Source organism: Equus asinus, chromosome 12 (assembly GCF_041296235.1).
Source record: "Equus asinus isolate D_3611 breed Donkey chromosome 12, EquAss-T2T_v2, whole genome shotgun sequence".
Taxonomy (NCBI): domain Eukaryota; kingdom Metazoa; phylum Chordata; class Mammalia; order Perissodactyla; family Equidae; genus Equus; species Equus asinus.
In genome coordinates this window covers 68,668,403-68,691,329 of record NC_091801.1, presented here as the reverse complement: position 1 = coordinate 68,691,329, position 22,927 = coordinate 68,668,403, and the positions used below count along the sequence as shown (strand labels likewise).

Here is a 22,927-nt window from a genome sequence, read left to right as displayed (position 1 = left end):
CTTTTCCTGTTCTTTCTATTCTTTTCTGTTGATCTTTCTATCTTTGCATCACTATCTAAAACTTCACTTCTAGAAGTCTTGCTCTCTGGTAATTTAAGTCCTCCAACTTTGCTTTTTTTAAGTATTATCTTTCCTATTTGGGGTCTTTTATTAATTCATATAAATTTTTAGATTCATCTCGGAAGTTTCCACTACCACTCCCTTAAAAAAAAAGAAGCAAAACTCCTGGACCCTGATTAGAATCACATACATAGAACAATTTAAGGAGACCACTTACTTACAATATTAAACCTTCCAATCCACGAACATGGTATATGCCTCCATTTATATAGCTCTTCTTTAATTTTACCCAATAATAATTATTTTGTAGTTATTTTGTAGTTTTCATACTACATCTTTCATTAGATTTATTCCCAGGTAAACTTTCTCATTTTACTTCATTTTTCTATTTGAGACTTGGGGTTGGTTTGTTTGTTTTGTTTTGTTTAAAAGATCTTGGTAGCAAACATAAATTCAGTTAACACCTGGCTGATTGGTGTGGAGTTCTGCATGACTTGACCTATCACTTCCACCTTCTGGGCCTCGATCGCTCATCTTTCAGTCAGTTGACCCCCCCATCATGAGCTCACATAATACTGCATACTTCCTGTTCATAGCTCTTTACATAATTTCAATTTTACTTTTATTTGTGTAATCACTGATCAATATATGTTTTCCCCACTGTGCTGTATGCCCACTGAGGGAAGTCTGGGTCTTTCTCACCACTACATCTCCCGGTGCCTGACCTAATTCCTATAACAGAGTAGATGCACAATAAATATTTGTTGATTAAATGAATGCAAAATAAGAGAGCTTGTTTTTTCCATCTCTAAAATTTCACAAGTATAAATGAACCAGGGCACAAAGTAGGTAGATCTAAGAAAATTTATTTCTGCTCTTGGAAAAATGCCTCCAAGGGATGTTGACCCAGATTGTTCTGGTGTAACCTGACCAGAAGTTATCCCAGCCTAGATGACGCAGCAATGGTGCTCCCAGGCGAGAAATATCAGTGCAGTCTATTCTATGGAAATATGAGGTGCCTCATTCTAACACGGAACTTGGCAGAAATACCCATGTCTGTCACAGCAAAACTTTCCTAAGTAAACCTTAATCTTTGATCCTTCTATCTGTCATCAAGGAGTCACAGCAGAGCTTGCAACATTTTTATAACTTTGCGATCTGATCCCAGTTTCATCTGTTGCAAAGTATGAAATCCAGCACCGGGCCCTAAGGAATGAGCGGTGTCTTGCCTTAATTCTCATCCTCTCTGCAATCATCACCCATTTTTAAGATGAGAAAACTGAAGCTCAGAGAATCAGCTAATTTAGTTCACACATTCAGGGAGTAGTAGAGCCAGAATTTGACCGCAGGTCTGTTTGAATCTAGCGTTCAAGCTTTTATTTCTGCTCACTACACCACCATCTGTTTGAGGATTCCCCAAGATTCCCAAAGTTTCTCCAAGGGGTTGGTGAAGGCAATAACACCACCTTTTTGTTTCTAATTTTAATCCATAAAATAATTATCAAAAAACTTTCCTTCTGGGGGCCAGCCTGGTGGCATAGTGGTTAAGTTCATGTGCTCTGCTTGGGTGGTCCAGGGGTCACAGGTTGGGATCCTGGGTGCAGACCTACACAGCGCTCATCAAGCCATGCTGTGGCAGCATCCCATGTACAAGATAGAGGAAGAGTGGCACAGATGTTAGCTCAGGGACAATCTTCCTCAGCAAAAAGAAGAAGATTGGCTATGAATGTTAGCTCAGGGCCAATCTTCCTCACCAAAAAAAAAATAATACACAAAAACAAAAAAAGAACAAAACTTTCCTTTTAATACAGAAAATATTGGAGTGCATCTCTAAGTGAATCAAGTAAGTCAACCAGGCAATAAATCGAGATGAGATGCTCGTGACTCAGTGCACTCAGCTGAACACTGCTGGCCACCATATGGTTTTGATCATCACACAGTTTTAAATTGTTTTGTTCTTCATCAAATATTGTTTCATTTATGCCCTAATGGATTGATGATTACAGACAAGAAGCACAAGGGACACTAATGTTGGAATCCAAGAAGTTAATAAGGAGCATAAAATGATCATAGTTTTGCATATCACTCTCAAAACGATCAGCACAAAAGCTCTGACTCACGATCATTTCATCAGCATTTTTATTTTAACCCTCTCTAGAACTGTAAGAACCAATATTTAAAAAGACAAAACACAATGGTCATCATTTAACTTGGCTTTTCATTTATTGAAATGAATATGAAATATTCATACTCCATACATTATATGCAAAGAAGGGCAATGATTTTTAATTCATAAAGTAGTTCTTGAGATGATATGTTATTGTGAAAGCAGTTTGAGTCAGAAAAAGTAGGCGATACTGCACAACACTAGGAAAAAACACTGAATTTTCCATTTTCTCCTTTGTCTTAGACAAAAGCAGCCCAAGGAAGGAGTAATAAATACTTGAATAGACTCAGCCAAAAACTTAACTTGGTAGTTTTCAACTCTGGCTGCTCATCTGAATTACCTGGGGAGCTTTTCAAAACGGTAGATGCCTGAGCCCTAAAATCAAGGATTCTAATTCAGTTCTTCTGGGATGTGGTCCGGGCATAGGTATTTTGGACTCAGCCCACGTGATTCTAATATATGTGCCTTAACTACACAATCCCCTCTTTAAATAGACTGTAGAATTCCTTCCCAGCAATCCGAACAGAGTCAATCCCAAATGCAGGTTAGGAGGAAAGAACAACCAGGGTCAAAAGCCAGGAGTCCTGGGTTCGAGTCCTCACCGGGCCACTGTGTGATCTTAAGCAAATTACCTCACCCCTCTGGTTCTTGGTGTGCTCTCCTTAAACATTAGCCTTCTGCGCCACTTGATCTCTAGGATCCTACTGTCTCTAACATTCAATTAATTATTAACTATTATAACAAGTGATAATATAACAATCAGCAAAGCAACACAACACTGTGGAAAGAGGTTGAGCTTTGAAGCCAGATCATCCTGGATTCAAATTCCAGCCCTGCTAACTTTCTAACTGTGTGACCTTGGCCAAGACTCTTAACGTCTCTGAATCTACTCTAAAATGGAGATAGTGCATATAGGGCTGTTATGAAGCTTCAATTAGACAAAGAACTCTGCACATTGTATGCTCGACAGATTATAGCGATTATTATTACCGTTTCTATGTTCCGATTGTTGCTACTGCTGTTGTTATTATTATTATTATTATTTCCTATATTGCAAGAAGTGAAAGAATGATTCATTTGAAAAGGGAAGGAGGAATTTCAATGAGTCTGATTGACTTGACAGTTCTGATTTCTTGGGTTTCTCATCCAGACCAGCAGGAGGGTGACATGATGATCGCTCACACAGAGAGTGTCTTACTTTTCCGTAAGACAGTTTTCTCTCCAAGGCCCTTCATCAACTTGGCTGCAGACTGCCCTGCAGCAGAACCGCTGACTGTTTCTGAAGAGAAGCAATCATGACGACGCTGCACAGAAAAAGGGATAATGGCTTTCTGTTGCCAAGTAAAGTTTGCAGCAGACATGTTTGAACCTCAGCCCATCCCTGACGCCCGTCCCCTCTTTCACCTTGTCTCCAGCCTCTCTCCACCCAGCACGGCGTCTGGGTGAGTATATCAGCTAATGTCTGGGTTCAGCTGCTGTAACAGAAGCCCCAAATAATAGTGGCTTAAACCAGACAGAAGGTCCTTTTTGCTTTCTCTGTTTTATGTAACTATCTAGGTGAGAGCAATCCAGGACTGGCAAACAGCTACTGGGGGTCCGCATTCCTACCACCTTCTTGCTCCACGCTCCCCCAGCCATGTGGTCCAGACTGGCTCGCCCTGCCATTCTGGTTCCAGCTTGTGGGAAGAGGAAAAGGAGAAGAGTAGGCATTTGCCTCCTTTGAGGGCATAACCCACAAGCTGCACAGATAAATCCCGCCAGAATTTAGTCACTTGCCCACATCTGACTCAGGGGAGGCTGGAGAAAACGTCATCTTTATTCAGCCATGTGCCTAGCTAAAAACAAATAACTATGGAAGCAGGGAAGAGCGGCCATCGATGGACAAATAGTCTCTGCCACAGGAGCAGGGATCAGGATGGAGGAGATTAAGCGCACGGCAACTGAAAAGTGTGGAAAGGACACCCGTCTCAGAGCGCGTGACCCTGAAGCGTCTTTAACTCCTGGGGCACCATTTTTCTCGAGGAATTTGGAGGACACGTGTTCTCCCTGCCCAGCACAAGCACACTATACTTCTGAGGTCAGGACTACCGGGTGAGAGACTCTATTACACACGACTCAGTCATTTTTTTAAAAACAGAAAGTATCATGTTTTGTTTTTAGGCCATGTCAAAATGTCCCTTGCACTGGACAATCCAAAATGCTATATAATCTCAGGCTTGTCCTTTGATGCAGGAGAGTTCCACAGTCCTCAGAGGCAGGCAGAAGAGTTCTGGAGTCTCAGACTCAGGTCAGGAAATGTCTGGTTCTCTTTGGATTTGTCACGGGGTCTAGAAAAACTCGGGAGGACAGGGTCCCATGTTCTTATTGAGCGCAGCTCTGGCGGGTGTGAACTCACTTGGGGATCTCTGAAGCGCTTTGAGCACAGTCCTTCTCTCACAACTCAGATCTGCCTGACAGTCATGGCACCTGCACCAGGCCTCCGCACCGCTGGGGCGACCACGTCAGCCGGGATGAAGACACCTGGTGCCATGCTCCCCACTCCCTGCTTTCAAAACACGAGTGAGACTTAAATCTGTACCAGGAACATAGCGATCATCCTCCAAGTGGTAGCTATGGTTGTTATTATCACTACTACTTCCCAAAGAGTCTTTACAGTTTGACTGTGAGTTGCAAAAAGGCAGGAATTTTGCCTTTTTTTCATTTCTGCATCCTCAGCACCTAACACAGTTCGAGCATATACCCAATTCTATTCAACCTACATATATTAAGCATCTACTATGTGCCAAGTACCAAGCTGGGTACTGGGACTCAGTGACGAATAAAAGCCTTCATTCTTGTCACTGTAGAAATTAGGGTTCAAGAGGGGCCCAATAAATGTTGGTGGAAAGAAGGAGAAAAAAATTGATGTTTGACCATAACTGTAGGGATTATCACAAGCATTGAGTAAAGGCATGAACTGTAAGAGCAGAGAAATAAAAATGCACGTTGGCCCCAGGAGGCCACCCTGCGGGCTCCTCTCAGAGGGCCCAGCTCAGGCCCACAGGTCATCCATCAGTGCAACCACAGCCGTAGTCCATTGAGTTACTGCTCTCTGCCCTGGAGCCCAGCTGGTTTGGGCTGAAGCAGCCCAGCAAAAGCACCAGGATGAGGATTAGATGTAAAACCAGCCGAGCTCTGTAGAACAAGATGAACAAAAGATGGGCCAACGTTTCACTGTCAGAACCATGTAGGTCCATGTAGAACTGTCTACAGTTCTCCAACGTCCCCAAAATGATGCATAAGTCAAGAGAATATAGATATGCATATTCCTCCAGCAGTAAATAATAAATAAATAAGAGTGAGGGCCAGCCCCGGTGGTCTAGAGGTGAAGTGCGGCATGCTCCACTTTGGCAGCTCAGGTTGAGTTCCCGGGCACGGACCTACAGCATACAAAAAGAGGAAGATTGGCAGTGGATGTTAGCTCAGGGAAAATCTTCCTCAGCAAAAAAAAAAAATAAACAAGAGTGAGAGTGACTCAAAGCAGGTTGCTCTTGGGAAGGGAAGCAGGGGGATCCCATGGGAGGGTATATTTGGTGAAGGTAGGCTAATTGCTGTAATTTATACGTAGCAATCATCTCTGAGTTATTTTTTAGCTCTCTTTCACTCAGAAATCAAAAAAGAAAACCAAGGTATTATACACTGGGTCCCACCTAACGCAAACACCCCAGTACTGTGTTAGATGCTCTTAGTATATGTTCCCATGACTTCCTGTACCTCTACAACTCATAATTCATTGTGTGTGTCTCCACCCTGAAACTGTAAGCTCTGTGAGGGCAGAGCCCTGTCTGTCTTGTTCATTGTGCTTTTCTCAGTTGCCTCACCTAACAGATGCTCAGTCCATATTTGTAAAGGGAGGGGAGGGTGAGAGGGAGACAGCAAGTGGCCTCCTCTGGGCCAGCCCTGGTGGTCCAGAGATGACTACCTGTGTGCATCTGTTTCCTCCCTCCTGTGCCCTGTCTGGCTCTCTTGCCATCTGGATCTTTTTTCTCGGCCAACAGGACCTGAGGCTGCATATGCAGAGAAGAGCCTGCCCAAGGAGAGGTGCTTCTAGCTCAGGAACTCTGAGCTTCCTGCTCTCCCATTAACTCACACACACAGACACACACACACACACACACACACACACACACACACACCCCTGTGGCCCTGCCACCCAGCTCAGTGTGTCTTAGAAGCTACCAATTCTCAGCTGGTCTGGGTCCCAGGGCCTTGAACTTTTAAATAGAATTGTTCCTTAGGTTCCAGGCTGAACAGGGGACCAAGACAGAGGGAACAAGCCAGGGAAACCAGCGGGCTCCCTTCCTCCTTGCTCAGCACAGAGGATGTCCAAGGCGCTCCTTCACTGTGAGGAGGACTGAGATCTGCTCTTACAATATTAGTGATTAAGCAGAGCAGTAGATCCCTATCTGAACAGTTAGTCAGGAAACTAAAATGTCTAGCTAAAGTCTGCCTTTTACAGAAGTTAGCCTTCCAGTACACAATTCAGCAATAAAAAGGAATGAAGGGCTGACACAGGCTGTAACGTGGAGGAACCTTCAAAACATCATGCCAAGTCAAAGAAGCCAGTAACAAAGGACCATATTGCATGATTCCACTTAAATGAAACGTCCGTAACAGGCAAATTAACAGAGACAGAGAGTAAATTAGCAGTTATCTAGGGCTGTGGGAGTATGTGAGTTGCTTGGAATGATGGCTAATGCATATCCAGTTTCTTTTTAGGGTGATGAAAATGTCCTAATATTGATTGTGGTGATAGTTGCATAACTCTGTGAAAATACTAAAAGGTATTGTACACTTTAAATGGATAAATTGTAATGGTATGTAAATTATATCTCAATAGAGCTGTTTTTAAAAAGTTTTAACACCTTCACTTAGTTTTCTTTTTCCTCTAAGATGTTCAGAGAGATTTTTTTTCTCTGTTCCACAAACATTTGATGAGGCTGTGTTCTGTGCTGGGCACTGCCAGGGGACACCGAGATGGAACAGACTACAACCCACCCAAGAGGCTCTGACTGTGCAATGGAGGGAAATGTGACGTGTCCACAAGCCACAATCATGTAAAGATGTGGACACTGCCACCCCCGCCAGGTGAAGAACCTAGGAGGGCTTCCTGGAAGAGATGGGCCTTGATGAACGGGTCTGATTTGGACATGAAGGGCCTGAGAGGAGGAGCCTGGACTCGCAGGTGAAAGGATTATCAGGAGCCTGGGCAGGGATCCATGCGGAGTTCCACTCGGTGGGAGCAGAGGCTGTGTCAAGGAGGCCAGAGGCAGACGGCCTGGCAGAGGTAAGCTGGTAGAAGCTTGCACAAGGCTTCAAATGCCAGGCTACAGAATCTGGGCTTTCATCTACAAACAAGAGCCATTTGTTGCATTATAGCTGTGCTTCCATCATCCCAAACAACCGTAACACTTCAAATGGTACGAAACCTAAGAAACAAGAGAAGCCTGGCCAGGTATCTAAGAGGTACCTGGAGTCCCGTCCAGCTCACCTCTTAGTCTCTATAACTTAACCCTCCTGAACTTAGACGTGCCTTCTACAAAATAGAGATGGTAATGGTACCAATCATATGATTGTTATGAGGATGCACTGAGACAATGCCTGCAAAGCCCCTGGGACTTGCCTTATACACAGTAAGTGCTCCATTCCTGTTTGCTACTGTCATTATTGGGTGTCCCACCACATACCACTTCTGCTGTCAGATGTTAGAAATGCGACTTAGCTGGAGCCATGTCCAAGCCTGGAAATGCTCTACCAGTGGCTGACGTCTAGGTAGAAAATAGGTCATAAAATGGGCTGGCCTATTTCCTTGAATAATGATGAACCTAAGTTTAATTTAAGTTAAATTAGATTATAATAATATAAATAATTATAATTTAAAATTATATATTTATAGTTTAAATTATACTATATTCGTTAAATTAAATAATGATAGACCTAAGTTAAACTGTTTTAGTTTTAAGAGTTTATGTGTTCTAATCCTTTATTTCCTAATCTGTATTTTTTAGAAATACTTTCAGCTGCAAATAACAGACAGCCTAATTTAGAATGACTCAAATTTTCGTCTCATAACAAGGAATTCAGAGAGGCTGACACTGGTTCAGCTGCTTGACGATCATGTCAGGGACACTGGCTCTATTTTCTGCACCACCACCCTTAGTTGTTGGCTTCTGTTGTGTGCTTGACATTCATTCATGATCATGGGATGGCTGCTGCCTCTCCAGACATTACACCCAAGTTCCAGGTAGGAAGAAGGGGGAGGGACAAAAATCCTCTTGTTCATAAGGCCTTGTCTTTTCTTTGGGAAGGGAAGCCCTCCCCAGAAGACTCCCCCTTATCTCTCATCAGTCAGAACTGGATCACATGGCCACTCTTAGGCCAATTAAAGGACAAGAGGATGCAACTACCTCACCAATTTAGATCAGTCATCATTGACTCCTTGGGGCTGGAGTAGGGGCCAACTCACACTGAGATCCTTTCCCCACGAGTCACCACAAACACATCGGCATTCTGTCTTCTAAGAAGGGGGTCTGCTGGAGGCATAGATCATGGGCTGTGGACAGGGTCTGCTGTTCCAGGCGTGGGTTGGTTTAATCCAAGGGTCTGGGCTAGGAATACTGTGCAGAGACCTGATCACCTGATCTGGGACAGGCCAGAGAGGCTCCAGAGCTGCTCTGGGAACAGGGAAGTCACGTGGTGGCAGTCTGCAGGGTGAGCGAGCCTGCTTAGTTTGCACACGTACATGAGGACAGAGGCGGTGTGCTCAGGGCCTCGCAAATCCCCAGAGCACAGCGAGGGAGGACAAGCCCCACTCTGGTGGACCTTCTACCCACATTGCTTGAAGGGAGGCTTTTGGACACATCCCAAACCTTTCTAGGTCACCCATTAGAGAGGACCATGAGGAGTGTAGTGGCTTGAATGGTGGCCCCCTCAAAATATATGTCCACTCAGAACCTGTGAATTTGACCTTATTTGGAAAAAGTCTTTGCAGATGTAATTAAAAACCTCAGATGAGATCATCCTGGATGAGGATGGGCCCTAAATTTAATGATAAGTATCCTGATAAGAGGAGATAAAGGCGAACACAGAGGAGAAGTCGATGTGAAGATGGAGACAGAGATTAGATGACTCAACCACAAACCAAAGAACGTCTGGAGTCACCAGGAGCTACTAGAAGGAGGAAGGATTCTGCCTTAGAGACTTCGGAGGGAGTGCGGTCCTGCCAACACCTTGATTCCAGACTTTCAGCCTCCTAAACTACGAGAAAATAAATTTCTGTTGCTTCAAACAAACCAGTTTGTGCCAATTTGTTATAGCCGCCCCAGGAAACTAACGCAAGGACCATGTTCTCCAAGAGGCAATTTGAACTGGAATGATAGTTTCTAGGAAGACCTCTGATTCTGACCAGTCATCACACATACAAAGCCAGTGATGCAGGAAAAGCTTGGTGATGTGCTGGTGGCCCAGACACAGGAGAGGGATGTCGAGGAAGACAAAGGAGACTCCTCACTCCCAAACTGTCCCATTGTGCTCCCACCAGAAGCAAAGTCACACTCCTGGATGGGTTTTCCCAAGAGTGTGAGGTCGGAAGCCCACCTGCACCCTCTCCATTTCCTCAACGGTGTGCATTTATTCCCCGAGTATTTATTGAGACTTACGACACACCAGGAACTCTGCTAGGGCTTGGGACATGGGGGCAAACAAGACACATGGCCTAGCTTCAAGGACTCACGGTCTGGGGAGGAGACCAGACAGGGAAAGAGGCAAATGCACCACAGTGTGGTACGTGTTACGAGGGCCTAAAGGTAGAGTTCCTGCTCCAGATGTGGGCAACCTGGAGGAGTGAGCCGGGCGATGGGAGGACGAGGGTACAAAGCGCACTTGCAAAGGCATGGAAATGAGGGATCACGGTGCACAGGTCACCACAGCATGCTCAGCACACCTGCAGGACACATCTGCAGGAATTTGAAGGTGGTGGAATACCAGTGGCTAGATGTGGCCCCTGGCAAAGGAGGGGCCTTGTAAATTGGGTTAAGAAGTTTGGAAGGAAAGGAGGGAGGAAGGGAGAAGAGAGGGAAAGAGTGAGAGGGAATGAAGGAATTGCCCACCACACGAAGCAGAGCCCCCTCTCTCTATAGAAACTGGCGACAGGAAAGCACAGGGACCACACGGGCTGCCTTTGGTAAGGGTGGGGCAGAGGCAGGAGCTGCATCTGCGTTCCAGCAGCAATCATGGCAGTGGGTCTACCAGTCCCGCTGCTGGCATTCATGGGTCCATCAGAAGAGTCTGCGCCCGGCAGTGACGTTTCTCTAGAACAGGTCTGCAGCATGTTTTAGGATGGGGTCCCTCACCTTCCGGCCTTCAAGCTTGGCTCTCTCCTTCCTGGAAGTTCATTGAGCTCTGCAATATTTTTTCCTGAAGTTCAGTGAGCTTTGCAATATTTTTTTCCTAAGTCTCTTTGCTGCTTAATTTAGCCAAACTTGCTTTCTGCTTCTTAGAGATAACACATACAGATGGATACACAGCCTCAACCCATAAGTTTCCATGGCAACAGCTGCAGAAGGCCCCAGAAATGGAAGGTGAGGGTGAGGCAACCTGGCGATTAGAATGCATGAGTGGTTTGGGTTCAGGGGCTCGTCAACTGAGCACTGACTGCCATATTCTGTGCCACGCTCTCGGCACATCCACCCTCACCAAGCAGCTACCTCAGGAAAGTAAGCAAGAGGAGAACAGGTCCCCTCACATCTTTATCAGCTTCCACCACGACTCAGGCTGGGGACAAATATTAATGCATAAACACACCCACACAGTAATATGAAAGGATGCTTTTATACATAGAGAAGTATTCTTTCTACCTGTCTGCATATAAAATAGTAAGAGCTAATATTTATTGAGCACTTGCTGTATACTAGGCACATTCTTTCAAGGTATTACCCTATTTAATTCTGAAAACAATCTAGAGGTCTCGGGATCTCCATTTGCCAAAAGGAGAAACTGACAAATGAGATGTTATGCACTTCGCCACATGGAGAGTCATTCAGTGTAGGCTAGCTTATGCGGTGGTAACAAACATTTCCAAAATCTCAGTGGTTAAAACAACAAAGGTTTCTCACTCATGCTATATTCCATCCAGCACAAGTTGCCAGGGGCCTCTGCCCTGGGATCCAGGCTGATAGTTCCTCTGCCATGGCGGCCTCATCTGTGACTGCGACAGAGAGAATGGAATGAGCAAATTGTGCACTGGCTCTTAGAAACTTCTCCCCAGACATGACATGCATCACTTCTGCTCACATCTCACTGGCCAAAGCAAGTCGCGTGGCCGCATCTAACCTTAAGGAGATGGGAAGTACAGCTGGCCGTGCGCGTGCCAGAAGAGGAGAAATGGGACACTGGGGGTAGCCCTGATGGCTCCTACCTTGCTGGATCCACAATTTGAACCAGGCATTCTGACTCCGCAGTCCACGCTCTCTGCTCTTACTCTCTCCTTCTCTTTGTCAATTAGTCATTTTGGACACTGGAAAAAAAAAAAAAAAAAGCAGAGAAAAGGAAGATTCTATGCTTTGGGTCCTCCATTCCAGACTACATGCAAATCAGCCCAACTAAATGTCTTTCAAATTTTTTCTTAGACCAACGTGAGGATCATTAATACATTGCCCCGAATATCTGACTGTCACTCAAATTCTCATTCGAATGCAGTCTGTTTTCCAAAACCAACCCTTATGGGATACACTGCATGTCTTCATAAAATGACTCATAAAATCCACCAAAACATATAAAGTCATTTTAGCTTTGAAGATGTTCATTCCTTTGGATTTTCACTTGGATTTTAAAAAGCACAGAATATATTTATTGGGTACATTTGTTCCCAAGGAAAACAAAATCATCTGCTTAAGTCCTTACAGGATAGTGCTATTTTGTGGAGGGGGTGAGAGAAGAACACCTTAATTTTAACAACAAAAATAATGAAACGTTAGTTAAAGATGTATAAGAGATAAACAAGTACGGGGCTATACATTGGTCTCTCCGTGCTCCTGCAGGGAATTAAGAATTTAAGAACCCTCTTCTTCAGGCAAAGATATTTCAGACAGACAGGTTGTATTTGTGACTACGGCTCCTATGACACATTTACATTTCTTGTGGACCGGTCACCAAACTGTCTTCCTTGGCCATCTTCCGCCTGGGGCTTCGTGGCAGCAGCATTTCCAAAGCTACTGTCCTTGGAATAATCTCTTTCACTGAGCAGGAAATGGAGTCCCACTAGGTCATGGTGCTGAAGCTCCAGCTTGAAGCTTTGACGCTTCATGAAGCTTGAAGCCCTGCTTCTGTGACATTCCACAGACCTTCAGTGGGGCATGGCGGAACAACCTGTGTTTGATGACCACACAGGTCAGGTTGGGCACGTACCAGCTGTGTCACCTTGGGCAACTCACAGACCCACTTTGACATCAGTTTTCCCCTTTGTGGAGTAAGGATGCAACTGTCACAGGGTTGTTGCAAAGAAAAAAATTGATAACTTAAGTATGGTCCCTACGTCAGGGATGACAAATATGTTTCAGTTATTGCCAACTCCAATTATTTGGAGCACTGTGTTAAGAAGGATTCTGATGACAACACATCTAGGTTCCAAGGAAAGTACACTGAATTAGGGTAGTGATCGGGACAGGGGCTGGTGTTCTAGGAGAGTCTCCCTTCCACACCTCTAGGGTGTTAAGCAGGATCCTCTCAGTTACAAGAGACTTAGACCTAATCAGAAGCTTACACCAAAATGAGGTTTCACTGGAAGGATGCTGGAGTTATCTCAGAGAATTGCAGAAGAGCTGCAGGAACCACGAGAGCAAGTCCGGTGACCTCACCGACAGGAACCATCATCAGGATGTCAGGATGCAAAATCTCTCTCTCTCTCCCATCTCCCCTTTCCTCTCCCCCTTCTCCTCTCCTCTGCTTTCCTCTGCTCTCCCCTCTCCATTTCCTTTCTCTGCTCTGCTTGGCTTCACACTCACTCTCTGGGTCTCAGGCCCCTTATCTGTAAGTTTTGAGGAATAGTCTTGAGTCAGTGGTCCTTTCTCCTGGCAAGGCCCCAGGACACCCAACATCCTTTCCGTGTCAGCCCGAGTCTTGCTGGACTGTGAGCTCCAACCTCCTCTGTGACCAGAGGTTCCTAGCATCATCTCTGACATGCGCAGTCACCCCTGTCTCTGCCAGAAGGTCCTAGAGACAGAATCCCCTGCAACTCTGAAACCCCAGCAGCAGTTGAGATCTCCAGGGGAGACAGTCCAGGCGTCTAATGGACCCTTGGGACATTTCTAGATCTAAGCTGTGTTTCTATAATCCCATAAAACATAAGATCAGTATATTGAGGAGCCAACATATTAAGAGAAAAGTGAGCCGGTGTAGTGACATAGAATACACGCCTCTGGTGACCCAGAAAGACGAGGGTGAGCTGGCCTTGGTCTCCTGTGAGAAAACTTGATGCTCCAGGGTCAGCGTCTAGACCTGGGAGGATGGAGAAAGTGAAGAATGGGCTTCATTTTTTAAATGTTATGAAAAATACTTGACAGCTTTATGTTTTCACATCTGTGTGTGAGATAAGTAGTATTTTACACTTTGTTGATGTAGAAATTAAGGCTCAAAGAGGGCAAGTCAGCTGCCCAAGATGACAGGGCCCATAAATGACTCCCATCCTTGTGATAATCTGCATGGCTGAGTCAAGTGTTGATGATGGCTAGGCTGCCTGAGGGACACGAGATAGACAGGGATGACACTCCAAGAGCTGTTTGATGTCCATCTTCAGCGCCTCCTGCACTTGTGGGCTCATCCTGGGTGACCCCATCAGCATGGCACAGCCCCCTCTCTTCTGCTTAATGCTCCAAAGCATTTCAAAATCTCCTCCTATGCATCTCCTCAGCAATCACTTGGAAAGGGTCTTAAGAGAACACAGAAGATTGTATTGAACTGTCTGACTGGAGAATGAATCTCTCTCTTTGAACCTAACTGTGACTTATTTTTTCCCAGCCTTTTGTAGAATAACTTGGCTGAAGCACCAGGTGCAGATCCCACTGCGGGCCTCTTCCGTCTCCCGTAAACACACCCAACCCCCATTAATAAAGTAACATTTGTGAGTAGAACAGTGCCTGGCGGCGATATTGTGATTTGTAATAAGAAATATGTATTTGGTCTTTATCCATGTTTCTTGCACAGAGCTCTGAAAGGCCCTTGGAATTTCCTAAGTGATGAGAGTGATCGTTGTGTCTTTTGGAATGTTCCTACATTAGCTAAGGATGGGGGCTGGCCACCAGAGGAAACCACCACGTGTTTAGAGAGTTGGAACTTCCAGTCTCACCCTCAGACCTCCTGGGAGGGGAGGGGACTGGGGATGGAGTCAATCACCAACGGCCAATGATTTAATCAATTGTGCCTGGGTAAGGAAGCCTCCATAAAAACCCAAAAGGATGGGGTTTAGAGAGCTTCCAGGTTGGAGGACACGTGGTGATTTGGGGAGAGTGACATGACTGGAGAGGGCGTGGAAGCCCCGTGCCCTTTCCCCATACCTTGCCCTGTGCTTCTCTTCCGTCTGGCTGTTCCTGAGTTATAGCCTTTTATAATAAACCAGCAATCTAGTGAGTAAAATGTTTCTCTGAGTTCTGTATGCTGCTCTAGCAAATTAATCGAACCCAAGGAGGGGGGTCATTGGAACCTCCGATCTATAGCCTGTTGGTCAGAAGCACAGGGGATAACCTGGACTTACTGTTGGTGTCTGAAGTGGGGTGGGGTGTGGGGAAGACTTGTCGGACTGAGCCCTTAATCTGTGGGATCTGACACTATCTCGGGGTAGACAGTGTCAGAATTGAGTTGAATTATAAGATACTCAGCTGGTGTCCCGAGGATGGCTTGCTGGTAACATTGGAATTGTGACCAGACCCCTTGTAGGAGCCCAGCAAATGGTGGCAATTGTTTTTTATTTTTCTTGTGGCTATCCAGGAGGAATCAAGTTAATTAACCTCATCCTCCAGGACAGCCTTGAATGAGGAAAACTGAAATGGCAGGAGTGGAAAGTAAACCAGGCAACCCCACCTGCACACCACACAGTTTATGGACAGCTTACAGGGCAACTTAGCACCAGCAGAGCCAGACGCCCCCTCCCCTACCTCTACCTCCATGAATCGTTGGCTACCACCAGGCCTGGGCCTTGGCAGCACCCCAGAGGAGAAAAAGACATATGGCGGGTACCTGGAGTCAGGCCTTAAGAGGAGCAGTCCCCCAGCGTCTCTAGAGAGCCAAGCTTCTGCAGGGGCTTCTCTGCCTGGACCAGGGTCCAGGATGCCATGGATACGCCTACCATCTCTGGGTAGATCAGAGGGAACTATTTCTGCAGGATAGCTACCGGAGCGAGCCAGAATCTCACGTCTGCAGAAAAGCACTCCCTGTTATGCTTCACAGTTCCCCACAAGCTCCTGACATCACCGGTCGCTCTTGTAAACTTCCTCCATCACTGAAGTTTGTATGACCTCTGCCCAGTCGCCTGAGCCTCACTTTCCTCCTCAGATATCACACCATCTCACAGGTCCCTATAAAGGCGCTTCTTAAAGCACCATGCAAATTGACGTTGCAGTGGGCATAGTTTTTTGCTTGCTCAGAACGACCCTTCAGTGATTCCGGTGGCCTGGTGAGGCTGTCAATCACAGGACCTCATGACCCAGGGTAGCCAATCAGATTGCCCCATTCCTCTGGCCGCGGTGCTGCGTGCGGTGACTCAAACTGAGCCAAGCGCTTTCTCCTCCTGACTTCTGCTCAAGCTTAGGGGAAAACCAGGTTTTGCCTTTGGAAGGAGAGAACGACAGAGACATGAAGAGTGAAGCAGAGGAGGGAGAAGGAGCTGGATTTCCGTCACTTTTGCAGGAAGTTCCCAGTTCCCCTGTGCTAGGCTCTGGGTGTGGGGGCCAGTTGACCCCTCCTTCGGGCAGGCCAAGAAGAGAGCCAACTTGCAGCCATAGCCCGGGACATCTCCCGCTCGTGAAGCTCCCAACCGAGGGGCTCTGTGCAAGGGCCAAGTAAAAACCACACATGCCTTTCTCCAGCGACACACTCAGAGCCATGAGCCCCTCGGTATTCCCTTGGTCCACCCCACAGGTCACCTGCAGCTTCAGCTCCTGTATGCTGCTGCCTTCCTGCCCCAAGCACGGTGTCTCTCCACCTGAACGTCTCGTCTGCCCTGGGAGTGTGCTCACTGGCAAGACAGAGCAAAGGGCCAGGAAGTTAACACCCACAGGAGCAACCCACAACCAGTGAGGGACGGGGGTCAGAAACAATCCCCAGCTTCCCCATCCATCAGTGGGACATCACTCAGGAGGGTCCTACAGTCTCCCAGAGGGTCCTCTTTGGAAAGGAGCTGCGATTGCCCACAGCATTAACCCTGTCATTAACCTACCCCTTAATAGCCTTTCTCTCTCCTTCTCCCCACCTGCAATGTGCTTCCTGGGGTCACCTCTCAAATAAGCTTTTTGCACCAAAACCCTTGTCTCCATGTCTCATTTTGACTTAACTCCTCCTGAAAACCAAACCTTTAAGTTGTACCTTAAAAACAAGACATCAGGGCCTGGCCCCCTGGCCGAGTGGTTAAGTTTGCGTGCTCCGCTGCAGGCGGCCCAGTGTTTCCTTGGTTCGAATCCTGGGCGCGGACATGGCACTGCTCATCAAACCACGCTGAGGCAGCGTCCCACATGCCACAACTAGAAGGACCCACAACGAAGAATATACCACTATGTATTGGGGGGCTTTGGGGAGAAGAAGGAAAAAAATAAATAAAATCTTTAAAAAAAAAAATTGAAGGAAAAAAAAAAAACCAAGACGTCAAACAGAGATGTCACTACCACTTCACCTCACACAGATACCTAAGTTCAAATACAAAACGAAGCAGCAGCCCTCAGTGTGTGACGCTGAGCCCAGGGCCACTGTGGGCATATTGGGAGAGCCTGCGGGCTTCGCGAGGACAGGGTGCAGAATGAAGTTTAAAGCCTCTTTTCTCCGCTATTTTCATACATTGTTCATGACTTGCTAAAATCCTTTTATTCTTCTAAGTCTCTCTCTGGGGGAAAGATAGTAATTTGCAGTGTCCAGCGAGCAAGGCTTAACGTGCACCTGTTTGCTGATTTCTGGGCAAGCAGGTAGGAAGAAGGGGCCAGGAGCGCCAGGCAGACCAGGAAAACGGCCCACGTCAACCATTGCCACCCAAATACATTCAACAAGGGGCTTTCTGAGAATGTTTCTGTGTTATCCTACACACAGGCACTCCCAGCATGAGACCCTTTCCCCTGGACATTTATTCGTAATCAACCTACCATAGTAAGTCCTGATGTTCTGTTCCGAGTGGTTGTCCAGGTGAACGCAACCACCGGTTAAGCCTGGGGGCGGTGCGTGAAGATGGAGAACTGGAAACAAAGTCTGCTCACCTTCTGAACAAACACCTGTGCTCTCCTCACGCAAGTTGAGGTTTCCTAGGAGAAAGGAGGATTAAAAAGTGAAATACTGCCACCTCCCGGAAGAGAGAAGCCTGCAGAAGAAATGGAAGCTACCCAAGCCACTCAGGCCCTCAACAGCTCAACCCGAGCTTTAAACACAAACACTAGCACTGTGTCCACCTCCTGATGCCAACCCTCCAGGGACTGGACTGTGACTTTTTAAATACCAGCAATAACAACACTGAGAGATAAAGTTAAAAAAAGAATGTTTAGAGGCCGGCCCTGTGGCACGGTGGTTAAGTTCGCATGCTTTGTTTTGGCAGCCCCGGGTTCACAGGTTTGGACCCCAGGCACGGACCTAGCACTGCTTATCAAGCCATGCTGTGGCAGCATCCCACATAAAATAGAGGAAGATGAGCATGGATATTAGCTCAGGGACAATCTTCCTCAGCAAAAAAAAAAAAAAAAAAGAGGAGGATTGGGAGTGGATGCTAGCTCAGAGCTAATCTTTCTCACAAAAACAAAACAAAACAAAACAGAAACGTTTGATTAGGCAACCGTGCCCCTTTTGGTCTTCTGGAATTCAATGTTGGTGTTCAAAATACAGCAGGAATGGTTGAAAAATAAATTTCAACTTGATAATCCTGCTTGGGAGTAAGTAGATGCCTGTCTGGAAAACGAAAACTATTCATTGTTTTTTCTCATGCGCAAAACAGACAAAACAACAAAGTAGTTTAAAGTAGATTTGGTAGTTTGCAAAGCTCTTGTCCTTTTTCTCACACACTGAGAAAAATCATGCACCTGATGAATTGAACCTGAGTGGGCCTCTTGCGACTTATTTAGGACTGAAGTTCATTCATCATACTTCCACTGGGAGATTTTTGGCTTGAGAAAATGGGCCCCTCATTCGTGGACTTTATTTTAAAAGTATAACTTTCATTTTATTCAATTGGCATTAAGAAACCACCAGTTTTTTTTTCCCACGACTTTTTAAGACAATTTATTGGTATATCGATGATATATCAATGAGGAAATTCTTACTGACATTAAAAGTACATTTTCAGAGAATTTATAGGTGAAAAAGTTCTAACTAGGTGACGTTAAGTGGAAAAAGCAAGAGACCAAGCTTCTTGTAGAGTATGGTGCCAAATTGTTGCAGCTGTTTGTGTCCCTGTTTGTTTTTATAAGTACGTGTGTATGGAATAAGTGCGAAAAAACGCTACAAAGAAACACACCACAATGCTCCCAGTGTTCATCCCTGAGCAGTGAAATCGTGCTTGACATTTTCCTCCCTCCTGAGCTGTCTGCATCTAATTAGTACCACACTGTTCACTACACTACCTTACAGTATGTTTGAATATACCTGCTAAGGAGAGTTTTTCTAGGATTTTTTTTCCCCTCGGTTTTTCACTGTTTCTTCTTCCAGGCTGAGCTTTACAATCATTTTGTCAAGTTCCAAAGTTTCAAGGAAAAAGGTAAAAACTTGTTGGCATTCTAAAGAAAATTGCACTTAATTCATAACTGATTTAGGGAGACTTGACAGTGTTGAGGGAGGCTATCCAAGAACAATGGAGGATTTTCTGTTTTTGTAGGATGTACAAAATGTAGGATCTTCAAGTTTTTCTGTCCTTCACAAGGGATTTAAAGTTTTCAAGACTATCTTGCAGATTTCCCATTAAGCTTCTTACCAGATCCTCTCACTTTATTGACTTGTATTTATGGATGGATGGGTGATTGTATACACCTAGTTACCTACTGAGGCTTTTGGATTAAGAAAGATTTTTTCCATTATATATATATATTATTTTGCTATTAATAAAGCTTTCATCATATCAACAACATAACTGGCTGTTGATTATAGATAAGAAAGCCACTTACTGAAGTTTCTTTTTGTTTCTAACATTTCAGTTGACTCCTTTGCACTCTCCTGGTATTCAAACATATCATCTGAAAAATCATATTCCCCATCCTTCTAAATGTGACTACTTCTTACGTTTCGTTCTCTTGCCTAATTTCCTCTGCCCCTAATTCCAGTGTCACGTGTCAGTAGCGATGGTTTGGTGGGGACATTTGTGCTGTTTCTGACTTAGGGAGACCATTGCTTCCAGGAGTTCAGAGTTAAGAATGAGTTTGAATTATTTATGGAATAAATTATATACTATCCACATTTTGCCTTAAATAATCCAGTGGCGGGGGAAGCAGTCTCTTTTTGTCTACATACATGTATGCATATAAAAGTAGTTTTTTAAAACAGCTTTATTGAAGTGTAATTTTACATATGATAAAGTTCACTCAAGTGTACCATACGACGATTTTTTTGGTAGACTTCAGAGTTGTACAACCATCCCCACAATCCAATTTCAGAACATTTCCAGGACTCCAAAAAGATGTTATATGGCCACTTGCAGACACTCCCCATTTCCCCCGCAGCCAACCACCAATCTACTTTGTCTCTGAAGATTCATCAACTGATTTCTGATAAAGGTGCAATGACAATTCAACGAAGAAAAAATAGTCTTTTACAAAAAGACAAGCCAGACTGGGAGAAAATATTTGCAAAACACATATCCGATAAAAGACTGGTATTCAGAATATATACTGAACTCTTAAAATGCAACAATAAAACCCAATTTTTGAAATATGGGCAAGTGTCGAAAACACACTTGACCAAAGAAGATATATGGATGGCAAATAAGCATATGCAAAATGCTCAATCACTTTTCATTCGGGAAATGACTCTCTCAACCACACGAGATACCACTGCCACAGGAACTCTTCTCCATCGCCGGGGGGAATGCAAAACGGCACAGGACCTCTGGAAGACAGTTTGGCAGTTTCTTATAAAGTTAAATACACATTTACCAAATGACTCAGCAATCTGACTCCTAGGTATTTACCCAAGCAAAATGCATTATGTTTATATTAAAAACCTGTTCATCAGCGTTAAATAATAAACCTTGATACAGCCATATAATGAAGTACTCAGCAATAGAAAGCAACGAGCTATTGTTTCATACAACATGGATGAATTTAAAACGCAGTTTGCTATGCAAGAGGCCAGACTCAAAAGACCACAAACTGTACAATTCCACTACTTCTATGACATGATGGAAAAAGCAAAATTAGAGGAATGGAAAACAGATTAGTGAGGCTGGCCTGGTGGTACAGGGGTTAAGTTCGTGTGCTCTGTTTGGATCCGGGGCATGGACGTACACACCACTTATTGAGCCATGCTGTGGCAGCATCCCACATACAAAATAGAGGAAGATGGGCACAGATGTTAGCTCAGGGCCAATCTTCCTCAGCAAAAAGAGGATTGGCAGTGGATGTCAGCTCAGGGCTAATCTTCCTCAAAAAAAAAAGGGAAAACAGATAAGTGATTTCGAGGGGTGGGGTGGGGGGTTGAGCACAAAAGGGAATGTTCAGGGTGATGGAACTGTCGTTCTGTACGCTCCTGAGATGGCAGACACATGACTATACTTTTGTCAAAGTCCAGATAGAGCAAAAGTTACTCTATGAAAAAATCAAGTGGGATGTCAAGAGATCCCAGATGGAATGCAGAGTGTGACAGATGAATCTGTTTACAAATGTATGACATAATCTCAATGAAGGGAGTGGGGAATAAACGGAGGTGAACGAAGTTACTTTGGAAAATAGTGTTTTGAGTGGATACCCTAAGGCTAATGACAAAAAAAAATACTTAAACACTATACTCTAGTTGGTCAATTTGTTTCTCCCAGGGGTGCACCTTAACTCTGAAGCTACTCTGTAAGTATTCTAGGGTTAAACAAATAAGCAAATAAATTCTAGATAAAAGGAGCCAGGTTTCTCTCTGAGACAGAAGTTACAAACAAGCAGAGGCAGAACTAGAACCTTGCGGTGCTGGAGGAGAGTCAATTTAACTATATACAGATAGATAGATCTAGAAATAATTACAGAGATGTGTACCTGTATGTTGGCTAGTATACATATTTCTATCTCCTAGCCTGTTTCACTGAAAAGGCACAGAAGCAGTAGCAGCAAGCATACCCAACACCCGGATCTTGGTTTCTAAATACTGTTCTCCAAGAAAAGGAACCAGGGCTCCTTGGAGAAATAGCTCATTGTAGGGTTGGTGTCCAGATAATACTTGTAGTGTTAGAAAGGAAGAATATGGTCTTTAAAAAAAAAATGAGGGCATGTCAAAAGGATTTAGGAATCAACCTCAAAGAGCTCCCAACAGCCAAAGCTGAGACAACTTGCACAACAAAATAAATAAGAACAGTAGTGGATTTTAACCCAAAGGATAAAATAAGTAGCCATGATCACCAACTAATATAAATAAGTAGGAGAAAGGAACAAACGTTTAAGAAAAACTCTGAGGGCCAGCATGGTGGCACAGTGGTTAAGTTCGCAGGCTCTGCTTCGGCGGCCAGCCATGCTGCGGCAGCGTCCCACATACAAAAAACAGAGGAAGACTGGCACAGACGTTAGCTCGGCAACAATCTTCCTCACAAAAAAAGAAAAACTGAACAATATATATAGATACTGCCCCCTCCCCTTGAGTGTGGGGCTAGACTTAGTGATTCATTTAAAAAAAAAAAAAAAGAGTATGGAAATTGGAAAAATGGTAACTTTACAGTGACTTTACAGACCCCTCAAACAATGAAGGAACATCACACCGGTAATGCCTACTGACATCATGCACCATACCCACAATATGCTATGGTGTGGAAGGGCACATCGCCTCTGTGCTATCGTTCCTGGGAAAGCACACCCTCAAATCTAATCACGAGAAAACATCAGACAAACCCACGCTGAGGGACACCCTACAAAATAACCAACCAGTCACTCCTCATACAGTCACGGTCATGAAAGACTGAGAAACCATCAGAGATTGCAGCAGACTAAGGAGGCACTAACAACTAAGCAAATGCAATGTGGTACCCTTGACTGGATCCTGGAGAAACCAAATAAAGTCTGTACTTTTTCTAAGTTTTGACGAATGCACCACAGTTAACGTAAGATGTTAACATTAGGGCACGCCCAGGGAAGGGTACAGGGAATATCTCTAGACTATCTTTGTAACTTTTCTACAAATCTGAAATTATTATAAAACAAAAAGGCTGTTTTGAAAAAACATATAGCAAAGCCACAGCACTGAAAGCATGGCTGTACCTAAAATTAAGAAAGCGACTTACAGAAGATGATATACATTTTCGCAGTA

The 22,927-nt window shown here is 44.7% G+C and overlaps 1 long non-coding RNA gene across 3 annotated transcripts; it reads right to left on the bottom strand.

The window, feature by feature from the left end:
- Positions 1–2,269: 2,269 nt before the first annotated feature.
- Positions 2,270–18,128, bottom strand: LOC123275716 (uncharacterized). 3 transcript variants are annotated; one of them, XR_011493331.1, is made up of 5 exons: positions 17,602–18,128; positions 16,838–17,037; positions 16,399–16,490; positions 11,682–11,780; positions 2,270–11,471 (listed from the first exon to the last, which is right to left on the bottom strand). It is a non-coding gene; the product is annotated as an uncharacterized lncRNA (long non-coding RNA). The 3 variants fall into 3 exon arrangements; XR_011493332.1 differs by lacking the exon at positions 16,399–16,490; XR_006511758.2 differs by lacking the exons at positions 16,399–16,490; positions 16,838–17,037 and having other exon boundaries at positions 17,602–18,115.
- Between the last annotated feature and the right edge of the window lie 4,799 nt (positions 18,129–22,927).